Genomic DNA, 12,322 nt, shown 5'->3' on the forward strand with positions numbered 1-12,322 from the left:
GGCACCCTCTTCTGGCTTCCACTTGCACACACAGTTCTGACACAGTCACAGATACAAACACACATATATGACTCTTTTCCCCCACCCCCCACATTTTGACTGTCCTACATCTAGTTCATTGCAACAAGTTTCGACATGCCTTATGTTGATCTCAATACAAGTTCAGTGTGGTTTTGATGAAATCCTGATATGCTAGATGATTTCTGAAGAAAACAAAACTCAACCTTAAATATGTTCATGTTAGCAGCTGCGTATGAACCGGGTAAGCCAGAAGACCCCAGGGAAAAGCAGGCGTCTTACCCACGTACAGTGTTTTTTTATTTGTGTTGTTTGAGGCTTAGGAACATGCATGGAGTTCATTGGGGAGGTTTTGTAGCTTTGAGGAAGGCCACTCTAAGGAGTGTTAGAGGTGGCGTTTAGCATCCACCTGTGTTTAGTTAAGCAGCAATGAGTTGTCCGCAGCAAGGATTCATCTTTCCCGACCACTTAAGGGAATGTTTTATGTTTTAATTTGTGTATTATGTATGTCTTATGAATTTAGGCCATGTATATGGGGATTATCCAAGGAAGCCATAAAAGGATGTCCGATCTCCTAGAGCTGGAATCCTAGAGATAGCTGCGAGCCACCGTGTGGGTGCTAGGAACTGAACTCAGGAACTGAACTGTGCTCTTAAAGCATGAGCCAGCTCCCCTGTCCTCTTAAACTTTTTAAGTTTTATTTTTCCTCCGAATCTACACTGTTGGGCAGAGAGCAGTTGATTACTGGGCAGATTAAACTGCCCCAGATCTGTGTAATTCAACATATTATTCAATAAACTTTTTATAGGACTAATATGTGGGGATGTGTGTTTATGTGGGTCCAGTTGTGCGAGCATATATGTGTTTCTTTGTGGAATGGTCATGTCATATTGACTCTCATAGGGACAGCCCCTTAATTAAGCTGCCATCTTGACAGATGGCTATTTCCTCTGGATCCTCTTCCTTCAGGATGATTTGAGCTGATCCTCCTTGGTGTGGACTCGGTAAACGTCTGGGGAGAGGCCCTGATTCACGGGCAGCCTTTGTGGCAGCAGCAGCCACTGTAAACTATCATGCTAACACACTTTATGAGGTGATTAATCTTAAGGTAGTGTGATCTGTGCCGACAGCAGGGACTTCAGACCATCCTGTCACCAGGGAAACCACAATTAGTACAGCGTACACATCTTCCCTTTGTGAGCAGAGTAACTCCTTTAAATCAGGCTCTGAATTAAAACCCGGTGCGCTCTGGGGTTAAACGAATAGAAGGAACTGTGGCATGGATTGTGGAACTTCGTTCATACTATTTAGTTCTTGAGATGGGACCTTCAGGCTGGCCTCAAACGTGACAGTGTAGCCAGGGATGGTCTTGAACCTTTGCTCCTCTGACCCCACCTTCTGAGTGCTGGGATTAGCGATGTGTACTGACCCACCTGGTTTATGTGATGCTAGAGGTGAAACCCAGGGCTTCGTGCATGGTAGACAGGCACTCTACCCACTCCAACCCCACCCTGTGGCATGAATGTTGGGTGGTGATTAGCCATCTTTAAATTATAGGCCAGTGAGATGGCTCAGTGGGTAACAGGCGCTTGCCAGCAAGCCTCATGACCTGAGTGTGAGCCCTAGAACCACTCGTGGTGGGAGCAGAGAGCCGGCTCCTGCAAGCTGTCCCCCGACGTTCACAGGTGTTCCGCGGCATGCCTCCTCCGTCCCAAATAAACAGATGTGAAGACATGGATTTCATGGACAGGCAATGGAAGCTGGGTGATGAGACGCTGTCTCCCGATGAGGGGTGGATGAGGAGAGTCAGGAGAAAGCCTAAGAGACTATTTCTAGGAGAGAGAGGAAAGGTGTCAGGCATTACGGGGTGAGCGATAGGACAGCTGATATCAGAGAAACAGAAGAAAGACTTAAAGAACAGGAAGTTCTCGAGACTCCCCTGAGGGGATGGGAGGGGGAAGCCATCTCTTAAAGGTGGCCATGGAGGAAAGGGACGGTGGCCCCACCCACAGGCCAAGCTTTGGATCCAGTTGTGATCTGGGAGAGAAGGACTCCTCTGGTATAATGCGTCAAAGGCAAGAGGAGGCCCATTTTGTCACACTCTGTGTCTAGGTGGCCCTGCTGCTAGCCCTCATAAGAGTACACCTGTTGTTTAAATCGGGCTATTTCTGGAAGGCTGATAATAAGGAACAGGGAGCCCAAGGTCACCCCACTCCACAGCCCAGGGATGGGGACAGTGTGAGGCCATCCTGGATTCCAGGAAAGCCAGATGCTAGCACGATTGAAAGCTCAGGGGACCAGGGACTCATCTTAGGCACTTAGTACCTGGAGAGGGAGCCTTGTCCTTGGCTTGGGGACACATCAGTAGTCCCAGCATCCAGAAGACAGAAGCAAGAGGGTGCTGAGCATGAGGCCAGCCTTGGCTACACAGTGAGGTCCTGCTTGCCAAACAAAATAAACCAACCCTTGTGTGTGTGTGTGTGTGTGTGTGTGTGTGTGTGTGTACCGACTGTTAACAGTTTGAAAATCAAATGCCCCCCCATAGGCTCATGATTTTGAATGCTTGGCCCCCAGCTGATGGTTCTGTTTTAAGGTTGTGGAGCCTTTAGGACAACTGTTCTCAATCTGTGGGTCATGTCCCTTTGAGGGTCAAATGACCCTTTTACTCAGGTTGCCTAAGACCATTGGAAAACAGAAATTTACATTACAGTTCATAACTCTAGGGACATTACAGCTATGAAGTAGCAACAAAAATAATTTTATGGCTGGGGGGAGGTCATCACAGCACAAGGAACTGTATTAAAGGGTCACAATGTTAGGAAGGTTGAGAACCTCTGCTTTGGGAGGTAGAGACCCCTGATTTCTGTCCCCCACTCCCACCTACTCCTGGGGCATATCATCTTCCTATGAGGGCTTGATGGATTCCTTCATGTGAGTGGTCATCTGAGAATGCTGTGAGATAGGAATTCAGGGGTGGGGGAGGTAACCCCAGGTGCAGCTCTTGGGCAAGTCACATCAGGTCTCTTCTAGGTTCAGGGGACGCATCCGACAACTTCCCCCATGGTGAAGGAGAACAATGTGGCTGGTTTAGGACAGGTCAGAGTGGGTCCCAGCTGTGTCAATCACTGTCTTGGGATAGAGGGATCTTCTTGTTACTCCAGGAAGTAACTCCTGATGAGCAGAGTTGCCTAGGAGCAAATCCCTTGAGATGATTAACATTGTCAACTTGACAGGAGTTAGAATCAACAAGGGGGTGTGGCTCTGCGTGTCTGTGAAGGCGTGACTAAGTTAGGTTAATTGGGGTGGAAATACCACCTTCATTGTCAGCAGCACAATCCACGGGCTGGGGTCCAATGGAATAAATTTAAGACACTAAGCACCAGCATTCATCTCTCGCTGCTTCCCGACTGTGGTCTCAGCTGCCTCACCATACTGCTTCCGTTCCCAGCTGTGATGGACCATGCCCTCAAACCCCACATCAGAACAAATCCATAAGTTAATTTTGTCAGGCATTTTATCACATGACAGATAACTAATGTTATTGCCTCTCTTGTCCACCCCACACTCCCTCTAAAGTACGTCGGTCCATCCTTCAAGATTCTAGCCTTTCAGCACGCATGGATCCTGCCCGATAGGACCTGCTGTGTACCCGACCCTCTTTACTGAGAAAGGACAGGGAGGCAAAGGAGTGAATGGGGGCTGACTCATTAAGTTTTGTTTTTGGGGTCACCACCAGCCTCACCTCAACTGAGCAGATCAGTTGTCTCTGCTGTATCTCCTGCTGGGCCACAGGACTTGAGCTGATCTCCAGAGAGCCCTCTTCTGAGAAGGGCCACTGGATTGGATTGATGGGAGCTGTGTGTGTTTAAAGACTTATTTCATTTTAAATTGTGTGAATGTGTGTGCACATGTGTGCACGTGTGTGCGCGTGTGTGCAGTGCCTGTGGAGGCCAGAGGTGTTGCACCCCTTGTGGAGTTAACAGGCAGTTGTGAGCTGCCCAGTGTGGATACTGGACACCGAACTCAGTTCCTCTGAGAGAACAGCAAGCTCCCTTAATTTGCTGAGCCATCTCTCCATCCCTGAACTGTGTACTTTGGAGTACAAGTAGGAGGTGTGGAGAAGGGTTTGGCAGAGAAGTTGATTGCTTCTAACAGGGCACAGAGCATCAGAACCTGTCATCTACTTTCCGGTTGCTGTGATGAGATACCGTACACACCTAAGAAGGAAGAGTTTATTGAGGGCTTGCTGTTTCAGAGGGCGAACCCATCACCATCATGGCAGGGAGCATGGCAGCATGCAGGCATGGTGCCGGGGCAGGAGCTGAGAGCTTATATCTTGAAACACTAGCATCCACGTGCAAAGAGCGCTCACTGAGAATGCTGTGAGCTTTTTGAAACCTAAAGCCCGTTCCCAGTGACAAACCTCCAGTGTGGCCACACCTCCTAATCCTTCCCAGACAGTTCCACCAACTGAAGACCAAGGATTCAAATATAGGAATCTGGCGCAGGGCTTGGGGGGTTAGGGGGTGGGGTGGGGTGTCTATTCAAACTACCACAGGAACTAATCCTAAACCAGTGGGATCCTTGAGGTGGTAAAGGTATGGTGGTTGCTAGTGTGTTTTCTTGGGGTTTTTCAGATGATTACAGCTGGGAGGGAGTTTAGTGATTTGATTTGAGGAATTGGTTCCTATGGTTATGGAGGCTGAGCCACAACTGACCTGGTGGCTGGAGCCCTGGGGAGGAGGCTTGAAGTTATCCATTGGCGGCAAGTCCCCCCTACCTTGCTCCAAGTGGTCGGTCGGTCTCGTTCCATTTCCACCTTGAGTGGATCGATGAGAGTCACAGGAAAGGCCATCTGCTTTTTTCATATCTAAGAACTTATACCTTAACTTGATCCAACATCCAGAATAATGGCGACTATGCTGTTTATTGTCAGCTTGGCAGGATCTGCAGTCACCTGGGAGGTGGGTCCCTGGGCATACCCCTAGGGGGCGATCTTGACTGCGTTAGTTGAAGTGAGAAGTCCTCCAGACTGTAGGTGGCGCCATCCCCGGGATGGGATCCTGGGACTGCAGAGGCTGGAGAAGGGAGGTGAGCAACTGCACGCATGCACTCCCCTCTGCCTCCTGACTGTGGATGTGATCAAAGGGCCTGCAGCTCTCACTTCCCCGCCCTGTAGGACAGCACAAGGAAGCATGGGGCAGAATAAACCCTTTCTCCCTTAATTTACCACTGCCACGGCATCTTACCACAACAGGCAAAGATAACAAGACAGTGACTACCTATCTGGGCATGGTGACCCAGCCAAGTAGCCACAAAACTAAGCATCCTCAGGCCCCCTAGGCTGGCAAATCCCCCTTTTTGCCATGACTACCATGTTGTAAGGTATCCACCAGAGAGGACTGCCTGGATGTGGGTTCAAGCCAAGAGGAAGTCTTTATTAACTGCCAGTAGCAACACGGGGTGTCTGGGGACAGTCCCAAGCCTTTCTCTAGGGGAGCACAAAACCCACATCCTGGCTTGGGACACTTCAGTTAATAACAGCAGTTAGCCAGAAGTCGGACTACAGAAGCCAGAGGGCGGCAAGGTTAGTTTACTGAGGCACTTTCCCAGAACTGTGGGCTTTGACAGGTTAGGTCTTTGTTCTTCTGTTGGCAGAGGTTGCTGCCCGTGGGCACAGTTCCAGGGCCTGAATGGTGCTTCTACATTGCTGTCAGATGTGTTAAGGTGTGGGATCCCGTTACACACAAAACTCTGGGCCTGCTTCAGGAAAGCCGAAGGAACCTGATAGGTTCTGACCTAATCATAGGTGGCCATTTTACCCTCATGCAGGCTGGTCTCTAGAGTGGCGGCGGTGGAAGGAAGCCTCCCATCCAGGAACCGTGTAGTCCCAGGGAGCTCTTTCAAACTACATGACACCTGCGTGGTGCTACGTACTAGTTAAGGGCAAGAGAAATTTGCTAGAGGCAAGCCTACCTTGTAGATCGGCTGTTTCTCAGTGACCGAGACCTACAGAAGTGCGACCCCAGTGTGAGTCAGGTAAATTGGCTCTGTGACTTTCATGCTGTGCCTTCCTGGGGTTGGGGCACGGCTGGGCGTCTGTCAACTCTGCCTCCACTCAAAGACTCGGAGCTCTCACACCTTGGCAGCGTTAGTGAGTGTGTTCCTCGCTGCTTCCTAGGAAGCTAAGTGTCGGGTTATTTTCTGTTACAGTCTGCGATGTGGAAGGCTCATTGGCTGTTTTTCCATAAGTGCTCTGAGGCCTGGAGACAATAATTGGCTGCGTGCCAACATGTGGACCAGGAAGGAATCTGGCCAAATGCATCCTGTGGCACTGGAGCCTCTCTCACTAGCTGTGCTTGGGCTCTGCGTTCCGGGAGATCTGGAAGGGCGTTTCCCCCAGTGGCTCACTCTAGTGTTTTAGCATATGCTAGTGATTCTCGATCCTTTAAAACCCATCTTTCTTATTCGCTTCTGCAGAGTACAGCTTTGGACAGTCCCTCTCCCACCTGCCATTAGATGCCTGGCATCACAAAATTGCAGGTTAAACGCAGTGGTTACCATAACTAGCCATCTGTCAGCTAACTGGCTATAACTGGGGTCATTCCTTGTAGCTCCGAGCTGTGTTTCCCTAGTTCTTCCTTTTTAAGGGATAATGTTTGTTTCCACTTTTATGTTAGAGATTGAGCATCTGAAGCTGACCTGAAGACCTGTTGTTGATAGGAAAGCCCAGGAAGCCTTAGGAAGGTGGTGGCTCGATCAGTACAGTGGCTTCTAGGCAAACATGAGGACTTGAATTCAATTCCCAGAACCCACAGTATTCAAAAAAAGAAAAAAAGCAAGCTAGGTGCTAGTGTGTGATTTTAATCCCAGAAACATGGAATGAGGCAGATGACTGGGGCTCACACACCAGCGAGAATAGCCTAATTGGAGAGCTCCTGGCCAATAAGAGACCCTGTCTCAAAATAAGGTAGGCTGCTTCTGAGTAACGACAGCCAAGGTTGTCTTTTATGCCTTCCCATACACATGTACACATGTTCCTGCCTACATGTGATTAGTGTACATGTAAACACACACACGTACAAACAGCCAAGGTTACACACAGACATACAAACAGCCAAGGTTGTCTCTTACCCCTTCACATGCATGTGTACACATGTACCTGCCTACATATGATTAGTGTACATGTGTACACATACACACACACGCGTGCGTGCACATACACACACACACACACACACACACACACACACACAGAACCCTACTCTCCAGGATGTTTGGGGCTTCTGGGGACAGGTACATCTGGTGCTGGCCTTCCCATAGTCTCAGACCTCCCAAAGACTGAGACCGTTGGTGTGGTGACTTCTGATTTCTTCAATGGCTGTCTAGGGTCTCTGTTCTTGGGAGATGGAAAGCAGCAGCTTAGAGCCTGTAGCACACACCACAGTGTGGCCTTGTTCCTTGTCTCTCCCTACCCGCCATTTTCTTTCGGGCATGTCAGCCTGAGATCTAGGCTGCAGGCGGCCAAGGACAGTTAAGGATGGACTTGTGCCTCATCCAAAACCGTAGGCTTAAAATGTTATTGGACTTGAGTGCGCGTGCATGCGTGTGTGTGTGTGTGTGTATGGATGTGAGTGTGTATGTATATGTGTGTGAGTGTGTATGTGTGAGTGCATATGCGTGTCTGCATGTGAATGTGTCTGTGTGTGTGTGTGTGTTGGTATGAGTGTGTGCACATGTGCATGGAAGCCAGAGGTCAATGCTGAGTGTCTTTATTACTCTGTGCTTCACTTTTTCATTCAGGCTCTCACTGCCCCTGGGGTCACTGATTTGGCTGGGCTGATCATCAGGGATCTGCCTGTCTCCACCTTCCTAGAGCTGGGATAATAGTATCAGTGTGTGCTGTCATATCTGACTTTTTAAATGGATACTGAGGACCCAAATTTGGGTCCTCATCTTATATGACATGCATTTTACTGACTGAGACATCATATATATGTGTGTGTGTGTGTGTGTGTGTGTGTGTGTGTGTGTGTATGTGTGTATTAAATATGTGTACATATTTAATTTGGTGGCTTTGATTATGTGTTTCTCATGTGTAAACTTTATAGATGACAAAGTCACCTCAAAGTGGTAAAAGCTTGGATACCCTGTTAGAGTCAGAGTACACACATTATTTCGCATGTAATGTCCAAGTTGTAGTTGGTATTAGGAATTGACTTACATGGAATGTTTTATTACATGCGCCATTGTATGAAGAACAGAACTAACCCTGCCTATGCAGCAGATAAGAAATAACTCGTGTAGCTTGTGAGGCGGGGTGGAGACTCACAAAGGGGTTGTTCTGCCTTCTGAGCCCATGTGTCACTGCATGGGGGAGCCATTTGGCCTTTGTCTCCACCTATAGGATGAGGGCACGAGGCCTGCTAGCCAGGTCAAAGATGAATTGATCCTTGAATCAGGACACAATGTCACAGTGAAAAGGACAGTGTGGTTTCTTTTGAGAATCATTCTTTCCTGTAGCTACTTCCATTGAAACTTTATTTCATTATGATTTAGTATATGGGCGTTATGCCTGTGTGTCTGTCTGTACCCTCTGCGTGCGCCTGGAGCCAGCAGAGGCCCCAGGAGAGCATCTGGGAACTGGAGTTACAGATGGTTGTGAACCACTTTGTGGGTGGAATCGAACTCAGGCTCTCGGAAAGAGCAGCTGGTGCTCTTAACCACTGAGCTGTCTCCAGCTCCTTGTTTTCATTTTTCTTACGCTGTCCTAGTGTAAGGACATCGTGTTTTAGTGTTTATCATTGGATGTGTGACGTGAGTGAGTATGGCGTGTTTGTCCACAACAGTTGAATCAGAGGACGACTTTCAGGACGAGCCTTCTCCTTCTATTTTGTTTGTGAGCTGGGATCTCTAGTTTCTGCCACGCTGCATACCCCAGGCTGGCCAGCCAACGCGTTTCTAAATGATTCTGTTTCCTGTCTTGGTATAGGAGCCTTGGGTTTACAGTGCACACCACTGCCAAGGAGATTGTCTTATATGAGTCTGCAAGGTTGCTTTCCCATGCTTTCTGATTCCTCTTCCTCTTCATCTTCCTCTTCCTGCTCATCTTTTCTTCTCATCCTCTTTCCTTCTCTTCTTTCTGCATCTCCCCTCCCCCTCCCTCCTCCCTGGAACCGAGCTCGATGCCCTCACGCATACTAAGCAAGCTCTACACCGAGCTGCATGCTCTGCTCTTGTATTTCTTATTTATTGTTTGTTGTGATTCTAATATAAATCAGGGAGTGTGATTTATACTGGTTGATTTGTAGGGATAAAGGCAGAACCATAAAAGTAAGCAAAAAAGAAAATACCTTTGGTATTTTGGAAGAAAAATAGAAGGCACCTCATTTCTGCGCACATTTTTCTAACACAGTAATTGTCCTTCTGACATGCTATCGGGGAAAATAATTTCTTTCTTTCATTTTGGCCATTGTATAATCATCCCGGCATACCTGAGGATAAACATCTATCCACTTAACACCCATGAGAGGAGAAGATGAGGTGTAGATTTCTTCCTGACAGAGGAATTATCGCCGTAGGGCGAGGGCGTGTTCCATGGCGTTTGCTAACACTGGGGTCAATGAATCTCAGCAGCGCTGTGCGATTACACGGCTTCCCTTTGAGGTCTAAAAGGCATTGGTAAGCTGAGAGGAATCATACATGTACAGGACTTTTGGCTCAAAATATATTAACAGAGGACCCTTGGGAGCCAGGTTTCAGGTGGGGAAGGAGTGCCCTTGCAGTCCTCCCTGGAGATTGACTAGGCTCTGACTGACAGTCATCTGCCCGGCGTTCCGATGACGACCATTTGTTTGCTTTTGCCTTTGTAGAGATAACTGAAGTGTTACTTATTTCTATCAGCAAATTAGACTTAATTGCTGCAGCATACATACAAGGCTAGCCGCAGGAGCCCCTGACCTGCATGAACGGTGCTCTAGGAGTCCCTGTCATGTCCTGCCATCACAGCTTCCAGGTGTGACCATAGCAGACGCCATGCCGACTTCATACGTGTTATCACCTCACAGCGTGTTTGCTTTTATGTGCCTGTATATGTGTGTGTATGTGTGTGTGTGTATGTATATATCTGTGTGTATGTTGTGTGTCTGTGCATGTTCTTGCCCCGTACAGGTATGTGTATGTACCTTGTGTTCACATGTTTATGGAGGTCAAAGACTTCATTTCTCAGATGCTGTCTAATCACTTCTTTTTTGAGTAAGGATCTCTCATTGCCTTGGATTTATACATTTTTATTCATGTGTATGTGTGTGGTGTGTGTGGTGTGTGGTGTGTGTATGTGTGTATGTATGTATGTGTGTGTGTGGTGTGCATGTGTCTGTGTGTGTGTCTGTGTGTGGTGTGTGGTGTGTGTGTGTCTGTGTGTGTGTATGTGTGTGGTGTGTGGTGTGTGTGTATGTGTGTGTGCATGTGTGTGGTGTGCGTGTGTCTGTGTGGTGTATGTGTGTGTGTGTGGTGTGTGGTGTGTGGTGTGTGGTGTGTGTGTGTCTGTGTGGTATATGTGTGTGTGTGTGGTGTGCGTGTGTCTGTGTGGTGTATGTGTGTGTGTGTCTGTGTGTGTGTATGTGTGTGTGTCTGTGTGTGTATGTGTGTGTGTCTGTGTGTGTATGTGTGTGTGCATGTGTGTGGTGTGCGTGTGTCTGTGTGTGTGTGGTATGTATGTGTGTCTGTGTGGTGTGTGTGTGGTGTGCATGTGTCTGTGTGTGTGTGTGTGTGTGGTGTGTGTGTCTGTGTGTGCGAGTGTGTGTGTTAGGGGGACAGGGTCTCCTGTCTCTCAGGCTGTATTCTGTATCTTGTTTGTTTTATGTTATGGTTCCTTTAGCTAAGGATGTTCTTGAACTTCAGTTCTTCCTGCCTCTACTTCCTGGTTACTGGCACGCACCGCCATGCCTGGTTGATGTTGTGCCCACAGCCTCAGGGTGTTAGACAGGTATCAACCTACACTGTCCGCCCTTTCAGACTTACTGAATGCAGGCGAGACTCTTTATTGCTTGTTTCCAATGACAGTCAGCATGAAGATGGCATGTTACCCCTTCCTGAAAACTGCTCCACCCCACCTGGGGTGTTCTCTTTCTAAATGGAGCGGGGATGGAGGGGGTGGGCGGGGAGGTTGCTATGTTTGTTTGTTTTATGTTGTGATTATTCATTTTTCCTGAGTTAGCAGGTGTCTTTTGATGTAGGATATCTTTTTAGTAAAATTTTAAATTTTTACATAGTCAAATTATCAGCCTTAAGAGACTGAAAATTGTCTATAAAAGTTATTTGTCACTTTGGGATCCTTTTTTTATTTTTTGTGGTGTGTGTGTGTATGTGTGAGTGTGTGTGTATGTGTGTGTATATGTGTATGTATGTGTGTGAGTATATGTGAGTGTGTGTTTGTATGTGTGTGTATGTGTGTGTGAGTGTGTGTGTGTGCGTGCTTGCGTGCACGTGCACACACATGCATGCATTGGGAATCAAATGCTGAACCTCCCATGTCCAAGCATACATTCTGTCCTTGAACCGAATCTTCATCCTAGTTTTATAATTACACCAAGACTGGCCTAGGGTACTTCAATCACTGTAGTTTGTTTTTTCTTGGTGTGGAATTGATCTGGTTTAAGACATAAGAAAGATAGCTCGTGTGTTTGGGGAGGGGTAGATCAGTGGTTAGTGCTCTTGGCAGAGGACCAGGTTTCCAGTACCCACATCAGACAGCTCACAGTTACTTGTAACTTCACCTGTGGACCCAGTGCCCTCTTCTGATCTCTGATCATACCGCTCACGCATGCACTCATAAATAAAAAGTGAATCTCTTAAAAAAGGTTATCCACCTTCGTTCTCTTCTGCTTGGTTTCCATTGCTTTTTGTTGCATAGTCCATCCCTCCACCCCCGTGGTACACCACCGTGGTACTAACCAGTTCCCTGTTTCTCTAACAAATACCCAAGCTAAAAGCTTAGGAACAAAGAAAAGTTTCCTTTGGGACCCCCAGTTAGGAAATGTCAGTTTTGATCAGCTTCATCCGGGAACGTAAGGCTTCTGCTGTGTGAGGCAGCCTATCATAGAGGATTATCTCATGGCCCAAGTATGGAAGAGAAAGGAACGGAGTTCCATAGTCCCTTTAAATGGCACACCGCAGTGACCTAAAGCTCCCACAGTCCCCACCTCTTTAAAAGTTTCCATTGCATCCCTGTAGCTGCCCTCTGGGCACAGCACCTAACAACCCTCGCCCTTAAATTAAATCCAACATTTGGCTCCACCTCCAG

General features: G+C 47.7%; 1 protein-coding gene across 12 annotated transcripts in view; it reads left to right on the forward strand.

The window, feature by feature from the left end:
* Positions 1-12,322, forward strand: part of Osbpl10 (oxysterol binding protein-like 10) — a 260,005-nt gene that overhangs the window by 143,687 nt on the left and 103,996 nt on the right. The window lies entirely within an intron of this gene.

The sequence above is a fragment of the Rattus norvegicus genome, chromosome 8, assembly GCF_036323735.1.
Source record: "Rattus norvegicus strain BN/NHsdMcwi chromosome 8, GRCr8, whole genome shotgun sequence".
NCBI lineage: Eukaryota > Metazoa > Chordata > Mammalia > Rodentia > Muridae > Rattus > Rattus norvegicus.